Here is a 25,914-nt window from a genome sequence, read left to right as displayed (position 1 = left end):
CTAAGCTGGATTTAACAAAATCATTAGTGTGTGAATAACACAGAAATGTCAGAAAGTGTTAAAATCCCTTTCCAGTCTTTGATATTGGCAAACTATATCATAGGAAAGTGCTTATATACTACTTAATGAAGTTTAACTTTGAGCAAATCAAATACTGGGTCATACTGAACTTTTAACCCATACTAACTGCCCTCAACTTTTGCCAAAGAAAATTAGTGGTTCATTACTGCCTATAAGCCATTATTTCAAAGCTAAGTGTTTCTTGTAATTTTGCATATATTGCTTTTGCTAAATATGTTGAAGGCCCTTAAAAATTGGGATATGCCACATATGATCATAAAAGAAATGAGAATGTAATAACCCCTAATGACAAGAAAAGCTCATTATGCCCACAGTTTTGCATTACCTTTTATTTCAGTTTTTATGATTCTTCTATTGCTTTGGATATTTTAATATGCAATTTTATTCTTTATTCATTCTCATGCCATACCTTTCTTTTGTTTAGTTTCTTCTCTTTTGACCCATTGTGTTAAACTATTCTTGCAAAAGATAATTTGTCATCACTGTCATAATAAATCCAATTTTCCTTAACCCAGACCTGGCCATGGCTTGCTGTATTGCAAAGGAAACTGCCTGAAAGGCTAATAAGGGGCACTATATGAGAAGTGTGACTGGATTATTATAGCTTTAATTAGATCAGTCAAAATTCTTGTTGAATACTGTTCAGAGAAGTATTCATTAGTATGGAAAATTGTATTCTTTTTAAAAAATCCTTATTCAATACAGTCCTATTACTGCTAAATATAAGAGCAGAGAGGTTTAGAGAGTACAACCAATTGAGTTGGACTTTTTCTACTACATTTTTAAAAATTGCCGATGCATAATATGCTGCATTTTCTCTGTTATCCATTCTTAATATCAGATTATATTTGTAGAATTATCTTTTCTTTGATCTATCTTATATGTATTTATGTAAAGTATGATTAAAAATAGATTCAATACCTATGTTATTGAAAACTACCACATCATTCTGGTATTAAAATTAGATTTAATAATTTAATGACCATTATCACATCAGTTATTTTAGAAAATCCTTCTAATAAGAATTCAGAGTGATTTAAATATAATTTTCTACTCCCAATCCTAGAGCAGAAAAAAACTCTAACACTATTGGAACCAAAATATTGATAGTGGTTGGTTAATATATATTTACTTAAAATTTGGTTAATTGGTATTTACTTAAAACTTAGTTGAAAGTAAGAAAGAAGCATTTGAACCTATTTTGTGTGATTACATATTTCTTTTTTACAAAGCAAAAAGTCATTGGCCGGATCTCTGATTCAAACACCCAGACATTTGCAACATCAATCTCTTAATCTTCTCATCGCTTATTTACTATTTTCTTCTCCTTGAGTATCCAAAGGTTGCTATTTTTAATAAGACAAATATGCTTGTTCTTAATTCTCATATCATTTTAGGTTAGAATCACTGTTTCATGGCTTTTTTGTTAATATTCCACTTGTAGCCCATCCTTTGTGATTCTTTCATATATATATTTTTCCATAATTCCCAGGGATTTTTTTTTCATTTTTATAGATAGAACCTACATAATCCTCAGTCACTTTAGATGGCACCTTTAAATTTATAATAAAACAATTAGTTTTTCCTATTCCTCTTCTCCATTGTTAGGTACAGAGGGAATATGCAGAGACAAAAGAGAAAGGTACAGAATGGCAGTGGTGTGTAATAATATTTAATGGGCAGTTGGTTTAATAGAATCCCAGGATAAGAAAGTCAGAATAGGGTATTAAAACTATTTAATCAAAAACTAACTAGACCTTTCTAAATATTACAACAAATACTAATTCAGAAATGTAGGAGGCTCAAGAACTCCAAACAGTATAAACACAAAGTAAATACTGAGGAGCATATTTTGGTCAAATGTTTGAAAAACAAATACAAAGAAAAATTCCCCAAAATAGCTGATGGGGGAGCAAATTACATGTTGGGGCAAGAATGAAAATAACCATACATTTCTCATCAAAAACAATGAAAGCCAAAATGAACATGTTTAAAGCGTTAAACAAAAATAAAGAAAACAATGAGGAGAAACAGGAGGAGGAGGAAAAGTTTGTTATTTGGGAATGCTATATCTACCAAAAAATATCCTTCAAAATTGAAAGAAAAATAAAGACATTTTCAGATATATGAATATTGAGAGAATTCATAAACAAGAGAGCTACAATTCAAAATGTGTTAAAGGGGAGTTCCCGTCGTGGCGCAGTGGTTAACGAATCCGACTAGGAACCATGAGGTTGTGGGTTCGGTCCCTGCCCTTGCTCAGTGGGTTAACAATCCGGTGTTGCCGTGAGCTGTGGTGTAGGTCGCAGACGCGGCTCGGATCCCGAGTTGCTGTGGCTCTGGCGTAGGCCGGTGGCTACAGCTCCGATTCAACCCCTAGCCTGGGAACCTCCACATGCCGCGGGAGCGGCCCAAGAAATAGCAACAACAGCAACACCACCACCACCACCACCAACAACAACAAAAATAAATAAAATTAAATTAAATTAAAATGTTAAAAAAAAAAAACAAAACAAAACAAAAAAAAAAAAACCCAAAATGTGTTAAAGGAAGATCTTCGGCTTTAAATACAATGATGTAAGATTGAAACTCAGACTTCCAAATTTTTTTTTGAAATCATAGGATATGTCAAATATGTTGTTAATTACAATATGTGAGTTTTTCATTTCTTAATCTCTTTTACAGAACAAATTTATAGAAACCAAAATTAAAAACACAGTATTATTTATAATCACTCCAAAAATTAAATACTTAGTTACACATGGAACAAAATATGTATAAGACCTATATACACTGAAAGTCACAAAGTGCCAATGAAAGAAATAAAAAAGACTGAAATGTATATAGGGACATCTCTTATTCATTCATATATAGAGAGACAGAAATATATGTACAGATTGGAAGAGTCAATAAATTTCAAATCTCTCCAAATTGATCTATAAGTTTAATGCAATTTCTATAAAAATTTCAGCATTTCATTTTTTTCTTTTATCTTTTCAAAGATTAGTTTATTCTAAAATCTTTATATAAAGGCAAAATATCAAATATAGCCAAAGAATTTTGGAAAGAAAATGTAATAAAGAGGAACCATCCTATCTCAATAATTAATAAGACATAGCAAACTTACAAAATAGGAGTCCCTGTCATGGTGCAACAGAAATGAATCCAACTAGGAACCATGAGGTTGCTGGTTTGATCCATGGCCTTGCTCAGTGGGTTAAGGATCCAGCATTGCTGTGAGCTGTGGTGTAGGTAGCAGACGTGGCTCAGATCTGGTTTTGCTGTGGCTCTGGTGTAGGCTGGCAACAACAGCTCTGATTAGACCTCTAAGCCTGGGAACCTCCATATGCCCTGAGTGTGGCCCTCAAACCCCCCCCCCCTAAAAAAAAAAACCTTTGCAAAGTAGCTACAGCAATTAAAATATATGGTGTTGGTGGAAAGATAAACACATAGATCAATGGAATAGACTAGAGAACCCAGAAATAGACCATACAACTAATTTTTGACAAAGATGCTAATGCAGTTCAATAGAGGAAGGATAGTCTTTTAAATAAATGGTGCTGGAACAATTAGGATAGGCACCCAAATAAAATAAAGAAAAAAGGAAAATTTAACAACTTGGAAATTGTAAAAATTAGAAACTTCAAAAATACCTTGCAAAGAGAATGCAATTACATGTTACATAATGGAAAAAGTTATAGGCAAACCACACATCTGATAGACGTGTATCTAGATCACAAAAATAACTTTCAAAACTTAAATAACAAAATACCCAGTTAGAACATGGGGAAAAAAAAATGCATGAACAGATATTTTACTGAGGAAGACATTTAAACGGCAAATAAGCACATTAAAAGATATTCAATGTAATTAGCCATACAGAAACAAACTTTTAGTAAAATGCTAAAACAATATACTTTGTTAAAGGGATGTGAAAAAAAAAGGTATAAAACAATAATCACCAAAAAGTGGCTTAAAAACAAGAGATAAAGAGCAACATAATGATATAGGTGTCAGTTGATCAAGAAGACAGGAACCTTACTGTGAATGTCCCTAATGAAGGAGTCTGCAAAAACATGAAATCAGAACTGACAGGAATAAAAGGGAAAATAAGATGAATCCAAATTATAGTTGGTAACTTTAAAAATCAGACTCATTGATTTATATAGAATAAATGCACGTACAGAAAACAGCTAATATTCTGTGTTTTACTATATTGGTTGTGACAGTTCTAAAACATAGTAAGGAATAGAATCATTTAGTACTTAACTCTTTTGTTTGACTTCTTTTATCCAGCATACCTACTTTTGAGATTCTTTTTTTTTTTTGGATGGATGTAACTCCCTATTATAAGTAGTTTGTTTATTTTTTCACCTAAGGGCAATTTGGATTGTTTGCAAAAGATTTAGAGTAGCAAAACACTATTGAAAAAGAACAAAGTTATAAGGTTTATATTACTTGTTTGGAACACCTAGTAGAAAATTATAGTCATCAAGAGAGTATTTATTGGCATTGGAGTTTTAAAAGAAATGGATAGGTGTATATTTCAGAAATAGGTGCCAAAAAAATTTAATGGAGAAAAAGATTCTCCTCAAAAAATGTTGCTTGTATAGAAAATTGCCTTTTTGGAAAAAAAAATGATTGGAAATGGATTATATTTTTATACACCAATCTAAAAAACAATAAAAGCTTCTATAGGAAAACAAAGTAGAACATCTTTGCAACCTTTACAAGGTTCCATAGTACAACTGAAACACTAACCATAAACAAAAAATTAATATATTAAATTCCATCAAAATTAGTAACTTCTGCTTACTTAAAAATACCGTTAAGGCAAAGAATGTGCAAACCAAAAACCAAGAAAAAATATTCATTTTATATACATATATGAACAAGAACTTGTATTTGAATATACACAAAACTCTTAAAATTCAGTATAAAAAATCCAACAATTGCATAGAAAATAAAGGATATACCTTAAAAGATTTTTCACTAAAGAAGATGTATGACAGATCATTTAGTACACAAAATAGTGCTCAACAACATTAGCCATCTAGAAAATGCAAAGTGAAAGTGTAATGACTTAACGACCTCACACTTAAACTAGATTAGTTTAAATTAAATATGTCAAAATCATCCAATTTTGGTAAAGATGAAGAGCTACATGAACTCTCCTATATTTCTTTCCTTTTTTTTTTAATACTCCTATATTTCTGATAGAAATGTAAAATTATGTACCTGCTCTGGAGAACTGTTTGGTAGTTTCTTATAAAAGTAAGCATTCATTTACCCTCTGAGCTAATGATTCCATTCTTAGGCACTGCCCAAGGGAAATAAAAATATGTATCTGTAAGAACCTATGAAGGTATGTTCAATAGCATCTTTATTCATATCAACAAAAAACTAGAAATAATCCAAATGACTATTCACAGAGAATAGGTCCACATATTGTGGTATTTTTATAATATAGAATACTATTGAACAATAAATAGAAATATCGATATATTAAACAACATGGATGAATCTAAATCATATTGAATTTTTAAAGTGCAAATATAGCACATATGCTACGATTTCATTTACATGAAGTTTTCAAATGGAAAAATAAATTTATTGAGGTGGTAATCGGAAAGTCTTTTGGAGTAGAATAAGGATTTTCTGTGGTGATAGAAATTTCTGTATCCTGATTGTGTTGTGTTAATTGGGTTACACATGTTACGTGGATGAATGCATTTGTCAGAATTCCATAAAACTGCATACTTAAGTTCTATCCATTTCACTGTATTTAGACAGATCTCAATAAGAATAAGAAGTTGAATAGATGATAGAAATGATGTTACTATAGGAGAGAGAGCTAGAGATTTTACTGGAATAGAGAGGAGGACAAAAGAATGTAAATTGGTAGGGTTTAAGAGGAAAATTAAAAGGAGAAAAAAGTATGTATAATTGCAGCATTAGTTTCTGAGAAAATGTATGTAATTTTGGCTCTCTGTTTTCCTTTTGAATAGATACTGAATGGATCAGTTGATGTGTTTGCACATTCAGGATTTGTGCATGATCACATGAGAATAAATAAATATTAACTCACGATTAGAAAATTGGGAATAGCACTATTAATCACCCTTAAAAAAATGTGTGCCATGCAAACTGTGTTGAACAATCATATTCCACTTTAGGGCCTACAACATCCTGAGATTGTGGTGGAATTCATTTTTAACCAAAATATACTATCCTATGTAAAGCTTTTGATGATTGTTTTTTAAAAGTACACATATTCTTATATTCTCACTGAAAAGCATATGCACGTTTTATTTTTAATCTAACAGTTTTTGTTCAGTTTTGTAACTCATAACTATGGGGCTTCATAAATGTATACGTTTCTTTCAAAATCAAAAGCAATTACTCCTGAAACTGGAAAGAAAGTGTGAAACTAGGTATTATTTCTGTGCTTGTTTTTGCTCTTTAATTTTATGTTTCCTTTTAGATAAAGTCACTCTAATTAATGATGAGTTTAGTTTCTCTTATAAAGAGAGAAAATTTGTATGTATGTATGTATGTATTTATCTTTTTAGGCCCACACCCACAGCATATGGAAGTTCCCAGGCTAGGTGTCCAATCAGAGCTTCAGCTGTCAGCCTACGCCACAGCCACAGCAATGCCAGATCTGAACCGTATCTGCGACCTACACCACAGCTCACGCAGCACTGGATCTTTAAGCCGCTGAGCAAGGCCAGGGATTGAACCCACGTCCTCTTGGATACTAATTGGATTTGCTACTGCTGAGCCATGACAGGAACTCCCTACAATTTGTTTTTAATCTACAAAATTTTGAAAATATTAATAAAATATAATTTTTGCCAAATACTAGGTAAAATAAACACCCAAAGATTGTTTGCAGGTGATATTATAATGAACAATGTGATTTTTAAATGTTCAGATTCTTTGAATTAGTAAATATACCCATGCAGGGAAAATAAGCAATTAATAAGACTGTGAATAATTTAATTTTAATTTATGGCACTTGTAAAATTAATTACTTAAAATACATGGCATGGCATCAGTAGATTGCCTGGAATAAACCTTATTTTATTTAGAAAACATCTATAAACTTTCTTCTTTGTTTTACATTTATGGTTTGCAGTCATTTCTTGCCTTCATGGGGCAAGTAGCTTATACAGGGAGGGAGGAAAATCTAATAGAAAATATTGGGATTTAATCTGTCAGGACTTTTCATGACTTAGTACATGTTGCACAGAAGCCTTCACTGACATGAGGGCGATCACTTCCACATGTCTCAGGTCAGTGTTTTTCTGACCGAAATTCCAAAGGGTGCTCCGATAATGAAGAAGCTCAATAAGAGAGCCTAGAGTGGTTTTGCCTAAATTCTTCCGCCAGGAAAGAATAGAATATGCCCCTTTATACAGAATCCAAAAGGAAGATAGAATGGGTGTGAAATGACAAGGCCACAACACAAGGTCCTAGAGCAGGATACACAAATTCCATCAACTTGCACTGACTAGTTGTGAGAAGTTTTCATAATACTCTGTTCATGTAATTAGTCTTGTTTATTCTTGAGTTGATATTTGGTCCTGGACTGACCCTTTTTGAACTATATAAACAACAGGACTTCCTGGAGTCTTCAATGAATGGCACCCTAAAGAGAGAACTATGGGGAGAACTGCTAAAGAAGGGCAATGGGGAGGAAAAAAATGTGTAAAAGGAAATGAATTAACATCTACAGGTAGAGTTAGTTATGTTTGTACAGAAAAATCGAGTGTGACATATCAAAATAGCTACAGTCCAAGTAAATTTTATTTTATCAGAATACTTAATTATCTTAATGCGTTTCTCGATCCAAAATGCAATTATTTTATAAATTACTGATTTAAGAAATTATGCCTCTGGTATGGTTCTTTATTGTAATTTCCCAAAGTCCCAGTATACTCTTTCTACCACTGTTAGACTCAGTATCTGATATTCTGGACTTCCTCCAACCTAATGAGACTTTCAAGACCTCTTACTCACTCCTCACTCCTATTTGTTAGTATTGGGGCCACCATCCCTTTTTACCCCTTCCTCAAGCTGCTACCCCACCTGCTGGAAAAAGAGGGTCATGCTCTAGTAGCTTCTTTCACCACCGCCTTCCAATTCCCAAAGAAAAAGAATGACAGGGATATTATCTCACAAGAGACCACTGTATTCTATTTTTTTTTTTTTTTTTGGTCTTTCTGCCTTTTCTAGGGCCGCTCCCGCGGCATATGGAGGTTCCCAGGCCAAGGGTCTAATCGCTGCTGTTGCTGCTGCCCTACATACGCCAGAGCCACAGCAACATGGGATCCGAGCCGTGTCTGCGACCTACACCACAGCTCCTGGCAACACCGGATCCTTAACCCACTGAGCAAGGCCAGGGACCGAACCCGCAACCTCATGGTTCCTAGTCGGATTTGTTAACCACTGCACCACGATGGGAATTCCCCTTTTTTTTTTTTCTTCACTGTATTCTAGATCACACATTATATCATGAAGGCCTCTAGTATCCATTATCCCCTAGTGATGGATAAAATCACCATACCTGTCATCCTTGTCATTTTCATTCTTTTTCTTCAGAGGGTCATGTGTTCCCTCTAAAACAGTTGTAATTTTCCACATTTCCCCTCTCATAATGCTCTCCCACACCCCTCTGTATTTAAACTGTGTTATTTTGTCACCCATGACAAAATATTTGTTCACTTCCCAGGTTCAAATAAAACTCATCTGTAAGGATATGTCTTCTGCCCAATTTGAAAACCAGAGCTCATTTTTTTCACAAACCGTATTAAAAGAGACAGCCTTAATACCTTCCTTGATTGACAAATTTCCTGAACATACACTTTCTCCCTGTGTCACAAGCCTTCCCTACATATAGTCCTCCCCAGTGCTCAGTGCATCATTTGCCACCCTTCTGGACACAATGCTGCATTCACTTGCATTATGTTAATATTGAGTTTAACTACGTATGTTTTCTATTTGTTGGTATGTTGATAATCATTATATTCATCTTAAGTAGTTAATTTTTATAAATGTTTAGAGAAGTGGTGATGGTAGGCAGGGTGCACATGGGAATGGCATAAAGAGAACAACAGTATTTTCAGATGGACCATTTTGTGTGAATCTATGGCTGTGATTTGCACAGCTTTGATCCACTTCTGACACTGACACTATCTTTTGAGGCTACTCGTTGCATTTGCTTGGAAAGAGTCATAACTGATGACTGGACATTAGGCTTGTTTGTGCCTCTGTCACTTCACAGCATTCTCTTTACCAGCTATTTTGTATTGTCAAAAATTGTCTCTCTTGGTGGTTTTAAAGGGCATCTTACTCAAACTTAACTGAAGTTTAGTCTAAGTAAATGGGTACATTTTTATAAATTAAGGTGTTTGGGGAGTCATATTCAATTGATAAGCACCTTAATTGATAAAATTTAACCTTACAGTTAGTTGTCTGTATAAAGGGCAGCTTTACAGCATTTACACAATGCATTCATTTAAAAAAAGATTAAAATATGCTAGTTCAAATAAACAAGAAAGCTGTTATGATTGTATCTATAACTTTATCTGTGCTAAGTGTGCTGTAAATATTTATAGAACTAATAATTAGATTAGAAAACCTTACAAAATAAAAGGCACATAGGAAGTAGATAGTATAGGAAATAATTAAATATTTCAATTAACTCCCTTTATTTTATTTTTTGTCTTTTTGTCTTTTTAGGGCTGCACCCACGGCATATGGAATTTCCCAGGCTAGGGATCTAATCAGAGCTGTAGCCGCTGGCCTACGCCAGAGGCACAGAAACACAGGATCCGAGCTGCATCTGTGAGCTATACCACAGCTCACGGCAATGTCCGATCCTTGGCCTGCTGAGCGAGGCCAGGGATCGAACCCGCAACCTCATGTTTCCTAGTCAGATTCGTTTCTGCTGTGCGACAGTGGGAACTCCTGTTAACTCCCTTTAAAAATAGAAAATTAATGGATTCATATAAATGCAAAATTACTGTTAAGTCCACTCAAATTATATCAAATAATACTACTTTTTCACATACATTTTACAATGTTTTTCTACACTGATTTTTTTTTTATCTTGAATGTTTTACAACTTAAACGAATTAAGGCAGATAGCTGAACAAAAATCCGTGCATAAAATACATGTTTTCAAATGTCTGTTGTTTTTGTTAGAGTGTTTTCCATCCTGTGAGCAGTGACCCATTGATAAGTTTAGAAATTAAGTTACTGTATCAAAATCAGAAGACTAAAAAATGAAATAGAAGAAGAAAAAGAAAATATACCTAAATGGTAATAGGGTTTAGTGAAATTTTTGTACTTAGGTACTATATTAATATGTAAAAGATGTCTTTGTTTTTAAAGATGTCTTTTAAATGTTGCTCCTCTGGGGTCGCCATGCATTAAAAGTATTGTTTATAAATATTTAATTTCACCAACACGGAATCTGCATATACAGAAACAGAAGTTAATTACCACTTTAGATCTTGGGTAATATATGTACAAGACCCCTGGCAGAGTAAAAGTTGCCATTTGTTGCATTTGTTGTTAAGAGACAGTGTAAATGCCCCAAAGTCTAGTAATTATATTTATTCTTTTTTTAATTCAGCCCTTCATATTGACTCATCATCATTTAACCTATTGATACTTATATGTAACCTTCTCTACATATGAAGACTTTCAAAGTCTGCACATGAAATATATTCATAAACAAAAGTAAATCTACATAGTTTATTGTGTATACCTGTGTTTAAATAGTATACACCCAATGTAATAAAATACTTGTATAATAAATATTTTTATATAAAATAATTCAACTTAAAGTTATTCTTCATCTACTGTGGGGATACAGTGATGAATAAGCTATAATCTTTGCTCTCAAAGGGTTACCATAAACTGAATCATTTGTGTTCTCAAGACCTTAAAATACAAAGTGTGATAAAATTAATCATCTGAGGAAAGTTCAATCAGAATAATGTCTGAATGTGGAAGAGGGATCAAATTAATACTGAATATGGAAAATCCATGATCACTGTATCATTTAGCTTAGTTCACGAGCAAACTGCATTAAACCATTTACAGCCACCTAATGATCCTAAACAAATCAAAACCATTTCCTTGATTAAAGACTATTTAATAACTGTAATGCTATTTGGAGACCTTCATTTACCTAATACTAATAGGGCATCATTTTAATTATGATAATAGCACAAGCATGTAGTAAATAAATTCAAAGAATGGATTAGGACTCAAGCTTGGCTAATACTTATCTCTATGTCCTTGGGCAAATAACTTGACTTTACCCTAATTTCTTCATGTGTGAATAGCACTCTCATTAGTAATTTTTGTTTTGTTATGTGTTTATGCCTTCTAAGCAAATTCTTTCACATTTTACAATTTTGAATTTTTCTACATTAGCTTTTATGATTTCTTAAATGCTTGATTTTTTGTGATGCTTTTTATTCTAAGAATTAATTAGGACTCCAGGAGTTCCCGTCGTGGCGCAGTGGTTAACGAATCCGACTAGGAACCATGAGGTTGCGGGTTCGGTCCCTGGCCTTGCTCAGTGGGTTAAGGATCCGGCGTTGCCAGGAGCTGTGGTGTAGGTTGCAGACGCAGCTCGGATCCCATGTTGCTGTGGCTCTGGCATAGGCGGGCGGCTACAGCTCCCATTCGACCCCTAGCCTGGGAACCTCCATATGCCGCGGGAGCAGCCCAAAGAAATAGCAAAAAGACCAAAAAAAAAAAAAAATTTTAAATTAGAACTCCCGATTTGCTGTATTTCAAATGAATGCTTCATATTCTAAACATCTGTAGAAAATTCAATAAGTTTTCATGCAGTTGTTATTATATACTGAATTTCCAAATGCTTTTGAATAAAACCCTGTTTTTCCATTTACATATTCCCACTTTGATCATTTTTAACTTAAAATTAATTGATAAATTAGTAACCTCCCCTTGTCTTTTGTATATGTTTTTCTGAATTTTATTATATTTGTAATATCTATGTCAATGTCATTTATCAAGTGTACCCTATATAGGCTTCTGGCATTTATATAATGTTATCAATTTTATAGAATATTCAAAGGAGAATTTAATATGTGAAAAATACTTGTCTTCCTATTCATGAAAAACAAAACATTATTTTATCTTTTCCATTATATACATTTCTTACTATTTTTATTTGATTTTTCCTCATGTTATTTTTAATGTCTGTATCATAAATTGTATATTTTATTTTCTAGTTTCTGAATATTTTTGTTTTTATATTGGGGGCAGCTCCTCTTTTGATTGCTTTTTCTTAGGTGCAAATCTGATTATTATTCTGGGTGTTCTTGTTTTGTATTTAAATTTGCAGATAATACATATTAAACTATACTTACCAAAGATCTTTTAAGAAAGATCAATGTGTCATTCTTCACCCACACCAGCCACCTAATTTCATTCTTCCTAGTATGTAATTATTTTATTTGTTTTTAGTTCTGATGATAATTCCTTCATATCTTTATAAAGTCCAATGTAACATCTATTTGCTGGAAAGGAAGAAATTTTTCTCTACATTTCTTGGTTCTTCTCGCTCGTCTAAGACTTAAATTGGCAGGAGACAGAGTTCTCATTGTGACTCGGCAGGTTAAGAATCTGACTAGTATCCATGAAGATGTGGGTTTGATTCCTGGCCTTGTTCAGTGGGTTAAGGATCCAGCATGTTAGGTGGCAGACGTGGCTCAGATCTGGTGTTGCCTTGGCTGTGTTGTAGACTGCAGCTGCAGCTCTGATTCGACCCCTAGCCGCAGAACTTCCATATGCTTGCAGGTGTGCCCTAAAAAGAAAAAAAAAAAAAAAAAAAAATTGACACAAGACAAGTTACTAGGAGAAAATCAATCAAACGGAAGTCTAATAACATATATACATGGAGAGAGCCAAGGAAATTGAATAACTCACAAAAATGACCAAAGCCTTCACCTTAAATACCATTTTTATCAAAAGACAAAGGAGGATGTTGGGGGTAGTGGTTTGAGACCTCAAAGGGGAGGAAGGTAATTTACGTGGAAATGAAAAAGCAGATGTTTGGTACACAAAGGTTTGCTGTGTTAGGCAAAAACAAGAGGACACTGAGTGTGCTCTGATCTCTAAGCCCTGCTGAGCTTCCCCTATTTCACCTAGCCCATATTCTCTGCCGAGATCTCTATTCCAAGAACAGCCTCTTTGTCTAAATTCTTTTAGGCAGTAAAAGGGGAGGAATGGAGCAAACTTCCTGAATCTTCTGATTCTTAGAAGTAATCAGCCTAAGTTAAACCTCATGCCAAAGACATATTTTGGGGTGGCAAATTTTGTTCCCCTGTATGTTAGTTTTTCATTTTTAAACTCCCAGCAGTGTTTCATTACTGTTTTCCTTCCCCCTTTTAACTAAATTTGTAGTTCTAAAGAGCTATGGATAATTTTTCCTTCTGTTTTTATCAGCTGTGACAGAATTTTTAGATTCTCTGTTTTACAATATGAAGCTGTTAAAGCCTTTTCAGTCCACCTAATTCCATCTCTTCTCTCCCTCTTACTTTTGTTACCTCTACAAATTGTCAGGTTTAACATCAGTAAGATAATTTCCTTTGTTTAAAGTTACGTTGATCTAAAGCAAATAGACTCCCAGATACTTCTCTGGCAAAGATGGGTTTATTTGGGATCAGCAGAGAATTGCATTTCAGAGTCTGCACTCATGGTGAGTCACATGCGATTCTTCTTCATAGTAAGGGAAGGAGAACAATTTAATAGAGGGGAAATGAAATTGGAAAGGCTGTAGTTAACAAAAAATCTATGGCTTTTTATTGGCTAGGTCCTTGCACAGAAGGTGGAGGATACTTTCTTCTTCTTGCTGAGCTCTGTTGTATTTGCAAGGTGAGAGCACGCCCTTTCCCAGAGGGTTTCTGTTTAATAAGTTTCTTACAGGTGGCAACTAAAAAATAAAGAGTGTAAAAGTTTGTGTTATTTATGACTATAAATATTTTTGCACAGTCAGGCAGATTTTATAAGAACAAGAGCACCACCTTGTAAATTCCAGTTGTGCTAAAGAGAAGTCAATCTGACTGACCCTGAGTTCATGGAAGATAACTTGCTTCTTTCCTGCTGAGAGTTTTTAAAAATCTTTTTAGACTTGGTATTCACTATGTTAAATATATATATATTCACACACAGTTATACACACACACATATGTATAAAGTCATATGCCTTTATTATACACACACTCATATACACACACATATGTATAAAGTCATATGCTTTATTTATTATACACACACACTCATATACACACATGCACATATGTATAAAGTCATATGCCTTTATTTATTAGTTATTCATAGAACAGAGTATCCTCTTTTTTGAAGAGTTAAGTCATTCCTCAGCTCAGAAAACATTCCTTCTATTGTTTATTTCTATCCTTTTGGCCCTTTTTTTTATTTCTGAAACTTTTACTATTTGCTCTTTAGCTACCCTGTCTTTAGGTTAGGATTTGATTTATATTTGGAGGTATTTCTTCCTTTGGATCTTTTGATCAAATAATTCGGTCACAGCAGTGACTATCATAATTTCATCTGCACATACTCTATTCTTTGAAAATATTGGATTTTAGTCCAGAGAAATTTTAATGCTATCTTAATTATTCCTTAAGTTATTATTTATGTTGATGTTATTTTATTATAATTATTATCATTTTATATCATTATTATAGTTATAAAATAAATATTTGCACATCATAGTCATAATTCTAATTAAATATGGTATGAATCATCTCAATTATTATTTTCATGTTTTTTTCTTTATGAGTATTTACTTATATAAAAATTGAATCAAAAGTTTTATTTCCAGGTTTAAAACTATATACTAAGGACATGAAATTACAAGTATAATTAATATTCTTTGAAGTAGGTATCCCCTGGTGGCCTGGCAAGTTAAGGATCCAGCATTGTCACTGCTGTGACTTGGGTCGCTGCTGTGTCATGGGTTTGATCCCTGGCCTAGAAACTTATGCATGCCATCGGTGTGGCCAAAAAAAATATTATTAGAAGATGATAATTCGTATTATGCATAAAGGATATTTTAGTCTGCTTTTGTACATGTAAAACTTGGTTCAAAGTTTTCTCCAGTAGTTTTTTTTTTCACATTTCTTATAAAATTTATTTCTTAGCATTTTATTTTTTGTTACTATTACAAATTTAAGTTTATCATATGTTAAACATGTTGATTCTGGTTTGCATTAATAACAGTAATTAATTTGTTATATGCTTTATAGTCTGCTGCAGTATTCACTTATATTTATTATTGATTTCAAATTTTCTAGATATGCTATCATATGATATACAAATAGAAATAATTTTACTTCTGCTTATCAAATTACTATGCTTATAATAGTTTTTTCATATAAGATTGCATTTTTGGAGGTTCCCAATCCACATTGTGTGAGGCTGTTAAGAATTCCGTCATGTAAGGTTTTTAATTGTTCTATGCCTCTACTTGCCTAATGGTAAGAATTTGAATTATTGACATGAAAGTTTATCTTTAATTCCAGAAAGATATTTAGTTTTATGGAATTTTTGAGGCTGGGTTGGGGCAAATATAAATGTGTAAAACAAATGTGTTACAGAATTAAATCCTAATAATATAGGATATTCATGTTCACAAACCAGCATCAGTGCCAGTACAGTAAGAGCATGTTAATGGAGTTTAATCAATAAACGTTCAGAGTGCACTGCCACACGGATCACACCATGAATGTGTTGGCTGTCTCATGTTGGCTTCTAAACTTCAGTGCTATGAATCTTTAAAAATGTAGTTTTGGGGTAGTGTTTAAGGAAAAGCATGTTTCATCATTCCTAAAAATTTATCTCATGACAACTCAATTTTCTAAAATTACATTACAGTACTTTAGAGCCCAACTGTTGTTTTATTGAAGAAAAGTGATTAACTTGGAAATGGTTCCTCCATAGCTTCAGTCTCCATATTGTCTTCATAGAGAAAGCAGCACATAAGTGTCACAGGAACTCTGCAGGTAGTCAAATAGCCACAGCAGGAAGTTTGCACCATTAAAAACAACTGTTCCCTTACAAGAAAATTGCATAGACCTTTTTTTTTTTCTTTCCTGAAATATTTTCCTGACATAATTCCACTTATTCAGTGGTAAAGATCAATCTAACTGGAAAATAATTCTTCGTGCCTGCTATTTCTCAACCTAGGTACTGCATATTGGGATAAAAAGCTAAAGGTAAACATGCATTCACTGTTGAAATAAAGATATCATTATTCAATATTTTGTTCATAGTTACTTGGAAATGTGAGAAATATGATTATTCTCTAAGACATTAATGAACTTATTAAACACTGAATTATAAATTATCCATTCCTTATTTTCATTCAGAATAATGTTGAGTATCTATAATTACTCTGATAGTCCTGTCAATATGATACTGAGCACTCCTGATTAGGCCTCCTGGCTCATGATATTAAGCAAACCAGAGGTAAGCCATCAAACTAGTGAACAGAAAAATCACTGGTGATCGTCATATTATGATCTAATCATACTGTGATCTAATACCATATTTTAAATCTTAGATGTATTAAAAATCTAAAAGGAATGTTAAAATATTTATAATGCTTCATACAAAAATGTTTAAGAAATATTATGCAATATGGAAATAAGATAGGAAATAGCATGTTCAATTTAATAATATGCTATTTCTATTTATAAAAATACTAATATAGCAAAGTAGAAAAACAAGTATTAGGATGGAAAATAAACATAAACAAGACCTATGACAAGGAAACAGTTAATTACACTAACTGCTAATGACTAAATATAAATCATCTACAATTTGATAGGAAAAAATCAAGCAAACAAATTACATATATGCCACCACCCAGATAACTCCAGAGTATTCCATGACACTGCCTAATTAATGAGCACACCCTCCCCAGAAATAACTATTCTTCTTAATTTTATCAGCATAGATTACATGTCCATTACTGAAATTCATGTAAAGGGAATCACAAATTATGTACTCTTTTGTTTCTCACTTCCTTCATTCAGTATAATGCTCTAAAATCCATCCATGTTAATATGTATGGCAGCAGTTCATTCTTTTGATTTATTGCTCTGTACTAATCCATTACATGAATATAACACAACTTGTTTATTGAGAGACATTCAGGCTCTTTTGAGTCTTAGGCTATTATGAATAAAGCTGCCATGAACATTCTTATTTAAATCATTTTGTGGACATGTATTCAATTATCTTGAGTATACACATAGGAGTAGGATTTCTGGGTGATGGAATAGGTCTGTTTGAAGTGTTTAGAAACTGCCTAAAGGCTTATAAAATAATTTTACTGCATTTTATATTGAATTATTTTAATTGTATTTTAATTGAGTTACTTGCTCTATAGCATTTAATTTGGTCTTTGATATGTTTAGATTTTAATGTACCATCTTGTTATTTTTTCCAATTTCCTCAGATTGGTTTATTTCTCTGTTCCACATTACTTTTATTATTTATTTTTATTTTTATTCCATTTCATTTTATAAATTGGCCTTTTATTCTATTTTATATCCACAATGGGTTTTTAAGCTAAATTTCCTTTTAATTGAATTTTTTTTTGTGGTTGAAATAGGTATTAAAATATTCATTGTTAGGAATTAGAATTACTTTGTTACTGTTACTAGTTCATATTATTCTTTGCAAGTCAGTTCACAAATAAGAATATTATAAGAATATAATTTTGTCGTATTTGATATTACGTATATTTTACTTGTCAATACTTATAAATCACATATTAAAGTGATATAGTTTTTGCTTTAACATTTTCATTAGTGTTCAGTCTGAGGAATTTTTATTAGTGTTCAGTTTCTATTTATCTAAAAATGGCTTTATTTCATTCTCACTTTTGGAGAAAATTTCTCCTTGGTGTAGGATCCTGGGTTGGTTTTCCTTCCTCCTTTTGTGTCTCTCTTTTTTTTGTGGGGCGGGGGGAGGTGGGGAGAATATAGTCTGTTTTTGTTTTACCATTTTGGGCCTATTTGAATTCACTGAGCTTCTGCTATTTGCATATTGATTTTTTTTCACTAAAGATGAGACTTTTTCAGCAGTCATGTCTTCATATATTTCTCTTGCTCTTTTTTCCATCCTCTTATTTTCAGTCATGCACATCAGATAACTCAGTATATTCCTACATATCACTGAACTTTGTTCACTAAATTTTTAATTACATCAGATTTATTTGAATTTCTGACTTTTTTATTCCAATCTAGATTTTATTAGAACTATGCTTTCTCCTAACAACATCAAATTTTTTTACAAGATTTTAATTTACAGGCAATTTTCCTTCTTTCCATGTTTTGATTTAGTTTTTCTTGGTGTTTTAAAATAGTATTCTTGTTGCTGAAATGTGATATTTCTGGTGTTTTTCTTTTAAACCAGAATGCGTAAAGTTTCTCCACTCTGGTTGGGTTGGAATTTCAGCACTCTATCATATTAAGTACACATTTCCATGCCCATCACTTTAGAAGCCTAATGGAGTTTTACCCTGCTCATGTGCAGTTCAACTCTCAACCAGATAAATCATGGGAAACTGACCCCTCTCCCCCAACTTCTGGGGGCCTCTTCTGAGCTGCTCTCTCTTCTTTGGAATGCTCCCCGGCATGTTTCAGTTGCTTTAACAAATCCAAGGTGGTTATTATACTCAATGTTCAGTTTGGGCTCTACCTTCCTGTGACATTTTCAAGAAATGTTTGTAGATAAAAGGGTTAGTGTGAACTTAATGTGCAGCCTCCTTTCATTTATCTCAGTTTCAAAGAGTTTTCTAGGTTGAAGGGAGCCAACTTTCCCCAGTCATACCCCTTCCAGAGATTTCCAATTATTTGTCCCAGTGGGGATACAAAGGCCCCACTCTTCCCCAAAGGAGACAATTTTGAAATGCTATTGGGACACTAGAGCTTTCCAGAGAAAATACTCTGCACCTCAGCTCAGTCTTTCATTACTCATTTCTACTTCCTCCTTCAGATGTTTTTCCCAAGAGAACTTCCTACTTGCTACTCTCCTAGGAAACACATCTGTGACAAGTAAATACCTCCAAGAATTGTGAAAAATGATGGATGTTGAATATATAGACTATCTTCGCTGGTAAAATGCTCTCAAGCATTACGTCTCCCAATTGTTATTGTATTTTTATTAACCAAAATGTAACTCATAACTTTTGTTTCAGTAATATATTAATTTTAAGGTATAGAGAAACTAGCTGTATTTTGGGTCAGTAGTTATTTGATTTAGATGGTTTCATATTTTATATTTAAGTATTCTGATTAAGTTTTGGTGTTTTCATAAGAATTGAAAGCAAATGAATGATATGGCAAATGTTATTCTCAGGAAAGAAAAGTAATTAAATTGTGCTATGGATGAAATATTGTCACCTCATTAGTAAATTAATACATCTATCAAAAAGTACTCTGTCTTGACAGTAGAAGTTTATATTTGTATTTCAGCGAGGTAAAGAGCTTTGCCAATTTTTGGTGTGAAACACTCTTTTCTACTTACTCAGTGTATTATCCCATAGAAGGTGATCAATGAATGTGAATTTCTTTACCCTTAACCATAAGGCATGCTATGTTTTGAAATAACCTCCTTGTACGATACTACCACATCTATTATTAATAGTCTTCAGGATTTCTCCTAAGTCTCATGGGGGGGGAGGGAATTAGACTAATCTTCGCTTAGGCAGATCTTTATTTTATAATCACACTTGTGTTTTTGTTTCATTCCATCCTTTACATACTTAAGCTATAAGTGCCTCAGTTTCTTCCTCAATCAAATGAATAATCTATCTCTAAGTGGTATCTTCCATCTTTAAAAACTGATGGCTAGTTCTCCAATAGTAAGAATTTATATAAAATACCTCTTGGCTGAAATTTGGTATCATCTTGTTGGCTGTAGTTGTTTGGTGTGTGATAGTGCAGCAGAAATGAGTTAGTTTAAAATGTATTCAAGCCTTAGTCAGTTGCTCTTTGCCAGAGCCACAGACATCACTACAACACCAACCAAGTCAATGACAGGTATAAGTATTTTTATTTATTTAAAAATATAGGCAAGAGAGAGGAGAATTTACCAAGAAAACCTATAATACAAAAAAAAAAAAGGAAAGATATGGAGTGCATGAGTAAGATCGCTTATAATTTCTTATAATTTTGATCAGTTTTGATCACCTTATGCTAGTACTTTTTGTCTGTTCCTTTCTAATATAAAGCTGTTTGGAACAATAATCATATTTTTCTTTCCTATTTAATATGCATTCATTTTATTCAGTTGAACAGTCCTAAAATATTTCAGTTGAAATCTTTGGGGCACTATAAAAATAAAATGACCTTTTCAGAGTTAAAGGAAAATTTATGTAGATATATTCTTTCACTACTTTGGGGGAAGAATACAAGCAAACTGAGATGTTTGTATTCATAATTTGATATTTACAACATAATTCATTTCTTTCTTGGAGAAATCCTTTGATGCTCTGTTATCTGGAGGGGGAAAGGGTCAAAAAGGTATCTCCTTGAGGAGTTAAACTGTAGTCCAGGGAATCAGTTCTAAATTGAAAATCTTCAGTGGCCTATGAATGAGCTGGAGTTTGAGGATTCCAATAGAATTTATTTTAGTAAATGTGTATGTCTATTTGTTAGTTTGGATCAACCACCGTTTTCTGCTTCATATCCTGAATAAAACCAATGTGGTACTGTAATGATTAAACAGTATTCTGCTCTCCTGGGGTTTCCCCCAAATGGGAGCATAAGTAATTAAATATTGCTTAAGGAAAAAAGGAAAGAAATATTATATAATCTTTTTTGTATACAAATTATCCTTTATTGTGGTAAAATTTAAAAAAATAAATGTTACAAATCTTAAATACACAGTGGAAAATTTTTATATATGTATATACTTGTGCAACTACCACCCAGATAAAGATATAGAGTGATTTCAGCACCAGAAGACTAACAAACAGTAAAACTGCACAAGGTTAATTGTTCTTCTCACTTCCACCACAGGTTATTTTAATATGTTTTTGAACTTAATGTATTTGAAATTAGGAAATACAAATTCTTTTGTGATTTTTTTTTCCTTAAAAGTTATGTCTATGCAATTTAACCAAACTCTGTGTTGGGATTTCATTCTTTTCCATTGCTCTGTAATGGTCCAGTATGTGAATATATCACAATCTATTGTCCCTTCTGTTATTGAAGGGTAGATGTTTCTAATTGTGACTGTTACAAATAAAACCATTATAAATATTCTTGAATGTTTTTGGTGGATGTAAGTACTCATTTCTGATTCAGTTAAGTATATACATATACTTAGCTTTAATAAGGTCAATCAATATTCAAAATCAAATATGCCGTTTTAGACTACCATTAGAAACATAAGAGAATTCCAGTTGCTGTACATCATCACCAACACTTGGCTTTGAATTTCTTCTTAATTTTAGCCATTCTGGTGAGTGTTTGTTTCTTACTGGATATTAATTTGCATTTCTCAAAAATTTTTAAAAATATATTTTCCATTTGTTTATCGCTGGTGTTATGTACAATTTAATTTTTGTGTATTGAAGTTTATGCTGACAACCTTGGTAAATTCACTTATTTCTTTTCTTTTTCCTTTCTTTTTTATGCTTTTTAGAGCTGAACCCATGGCATATGGAAGTTTCCAGGCTAAGGGTCGAATTGGAGCTACAGTTGTCAGCCTATGCCACAGCCACAGCAACAAGGGATCCAAGCCATGTTTGCAGCTTACACCACAACCCATGGTAATGCTGGATCCCTGACCTACTGAGCAAGGCCAGGGACCGAACTCATATCCTCATGGCTACTAGTCGAATTTGTTTCTGCTGTACCACAATGGGAACTAGCTCACTTATTATTTCTGATAATTTGTAAAACTTGGTATTTTCAAGCTATAAAATCATTACTTGAAAATAATGAATATTTTATTTCTTCTCCAATCTTATTCCACAGATTTCTCCTTCTTATGCTATTTCTCTGTCTTAAATCAGCCAGTTTTTACATAAATATTAAATATAGTTATAGTAGACCTTATTTCTGTTCTTGACTTGCTGTCCTTGGGGGTTTCTTGTAGTCTCACTGAGTTTATGTATGCAGTTTAGAAATAGCCAATAATTCAAATTCCAGAAGAATTTGAAGGCCTTTGTGGAGTTTCTTCCTCTATGGGAGTTTGTGCTCAAATTGAAGTCACTTTGTATCAAACTTCAACTTCTATTTCCATTATATAACCTTTTGGACTTGAATTTTTCAAGTCTAAAAAAAATGGGATTAATAACAGTACCTACTTTGTAGGTTTGTTGTTTGGATTAAATATGTAAATTTATTTGAAGTACTTAGAATATTGCCAGGCGTGTAGCAAATGCCATGCTATAAATAATAATTTAAAAAACCTGCCAAAAGATGAATATATTAAGAAGATTTTGTATATATACACAATGGAATACTACTCAGCCATAAAAAAGAACAAAATAATGCCATTTGCAGCAACATGGATGGAACTAGAGATTCTCATACTAAGTGAAGTAAGTCAGAGAAAGACAAATGCCATATGATATATCTGGAATCTAATATATAGCACAAATAAACCTTTCTACAGAAAAGAAACACTCATGGACTTGGAGAACAGATTTGTGATTGCCAAGGGGGAGGAGGAGGGAGTGGAATGGACTGGGAGTTTGGGGTTAATAGATGAAAACTATTGCATTTGGAGTGGATACAGCAGTGAGGTTCTGCTGTATAGCACAGGGAACTCTATCTAGTTATTTGTGATGAAATATGATGGAGGATTATGTGAGAAAAAGAATATATATATATATATATATGTCATTTTGCTATACAGTAGAAATTGACAGAACACTGTAAATCAACTATGATGGAAAAAATAAAAATCTTAAAAAAAAGGAAAGGATTAAAAAAGTACTCTTACGTTAAAGCAAGTTAAGGGTCTGGCATTATCATTACAGTAGCTTGGGTTGCTGCTATTGTATGGGTTTGATTCCTAGCCCAGGAATTTTCACATGTGAGTGCAGAAAGGAAGAAGATAGAAAAGAAGGAAGGAAGAGGGAAAGAAGGAATGAAGGGAGAAAGGAAGAAATAAAGGGGAAGGAGGGAGAAAGGAAGAAAGGAAGGAAGGAGAGGAGGAAAGGATGAATGAATTATGGAAATAATTTGGAAATGCTGGAAACATTTTATTCCTTTCACTCAGGAGAGAATAACGGATAGGGCACTTTTTTCATATTCAAGTTCAAAGAGAGTATAAGTGTACAAGAATTCTTACCTCTTCACACTTAACATTTGTTTTTTTCTATGTAGGTCTGATTGTCTTCACTTGCCACTGATAACTACTTTCTTAGGTATTCCTTTTATTTCAATAAATGAAGATGCTATATCTCAAGCAACATTGCAGTCCTTTGGGGAACCTTTTAACCGAGAAAAAAATGGTCTCTAATAGCAATATTTTGACAGACATTCCATGGAGTATTACAGAGTAGCAAGAAGATAGTCTCCAAATAGCATTACTTATAAAACAGTAAAATGAGAGGAATGGAAGAAATGATTATTCTGTGCCTTGTGTGTGGAAATACTGGGTTAGAATCATTCATATTTAATTCATTGCTTTATCAATTCATGAAATTGATATACAACTATATAGGTGTTGGCAGTGAGGATTTGGGCCAATAGTTAATGTTTTTCAATGAAACTCATTTATTAAAATTATTTTATATACTCAAGTTTGAAATTACGCATTTGGAGCATTAAAAAAAATCACAGTATAATACAACCAGTCGTTTTCATTTCTCCTCCCAAAAGTGACACATTAAACCTTCATTGTAGTATATGATGTTGGTGTCTCACTGACTGACTGACTTCACTATCAGTGGAATCTAAAAAAAGGACACAATGAACAGATACTTTGCACAACAGATACTGACTCACAGACTTTGAAAAACTTATGGTTTCCAAATGAGGCAGGTTTGGGGGTGGGGGGATGCGCTGGGGGTTTGGGATGGAAATGCTATAAAATTGGGTTGTGATGATTGTTGTACAACTATAGATGTAATAATATTCATTGAGTAATTAAAAAAACCTTCATTGTACATTAAACAAAAAGAAGTAAACATAAATCACTGTGAAGAACTATTTGCCACAATTATGGAAGAGACAAGATTGAAGCTGTCCCTATAAACAGATAAGAAAACAAAAGAGAAATGAGCAAAAAAAAAAAATGGAGAATTTAAAATATATGAGAAAAGCACTGTTCATAAACAATTTTCCACCTTACTAAGAATCAAAGAAAGGCAAATCAATATACTTCAATCATAGATGCTATTTTTAGCTTATCAAATTATTAGGCCATGTTAAGGTAATATTGAATTCTGATAAATATGCTGAGTGTGGCACCTTCATATTTGACTGATGAGAACATAAATTGTCATAATCTTTCTTGGAATCAATTTGAAAATATGAATCAAAAGGTTAAATTTATTCATATTTTACAAGCTATAAATTCAGTTTCTAGGACTTCTTATCTAAAGGTCAGAAATAGGGGAAATATTTATGTAATAAGATTTCATAGGGGCAATATTCATAATATTGAAAATGAGAAAAGTAAACAACAGATAAGTTCTTAACAAAATTACAATATATCCCCCAATTCAAATTATGCAAAATGAAGTACACCTGCTGTTTTTATTTGATTAGTATCACTACCTTAATTTTATTCTTGTAAATATAGTCTTATTCATATCTGGGATTTCCCCTTGTCCAGGAGAAACCATCATTTACTTAAATACCTGTGTAGAGCAATGGAAAGGGACTCAGTCTCAGTGGGTCGGTAGAGTCCCCTAGATATTTTGAACTGACACTGATACTAGGCAAAAGACAATTTTCCTTGGGTATAGATAAATTGTGTAAATAAAGAATCCAAAGCTTAGTGTACTACCCAAGACCAGCTACATAATGTTGAGGACCTGAGCAACATGAAAATGGAGCTCATTTTTCAAATTTCAAGTCAGCAGTAGGAGGGTATAAACCAAACACAGGGCCCTTCTGAGCACAGAGCCCTGGGCAACTGCACAGATTTCATGCCCATGGACTGACCCTGTTTCTCCCATCTGGAGGCAGACCCTCTGACAGTGGGAAAGAATGCAACTAATCCATGAGGAGAAGTAGTTTTGGTGGTTCAGAGTCCCTGACTATGAATGACCTAAGCAGAGCCCTGGCTTTGCAAGTTAATTAAGCAAATACATTTATTTTTACCCAGGATAGTATAAATTAGACTTCCATTAATTTCTACCAAAAAAGATTATTATCACTTGCTATTATTACATGTTATATTTGGGAATAATTTATAATAAACTGGAGAATTGCTCATGATTTACTCTTCAGTGAAAATAGTTAATATATTAACTCAACAAATATCATTGAACACTTCTTATATGTCCAACTCTTCTAGGTGTTGATATAAAAATAAAATTGTAGCCCCTTGTGTTCTACAAAGGGAAGTTAAATAATAATACACAACATGAATAAGTAATATGTTAGATCATAAGCTTTATGGGGAAATATAAATTAGAAATGAAATATAGGAGGGGATGCTGAGAGTTTTACTTTTAAATAGGGTAAACCACAGTAAAAACAAAAATCTCTTTGAAAAAATAAATTTTTGAAAATTACTTAAGACATATGGACAAGTGAGTCACATAGGTAACAAGGG

Source organism: Sus scrofa, chromosome 4 (genome assembly GCF_000003025.6).
Source record: "Sus scrofa isolate TJ Tabasco breed Duroc chromosome 4, Sscrofa11.1, whole genome shotgun sequence".
Taxonomy (NCBI): domain Eukaryota; kingdom Metazoa; phylum Chordata; class Mammalia; order Artiodactyla; family Suidae; genus Sus; species Sus scrofa.
Note: the sequence above shows the minus strand (reverse complement) of the source record.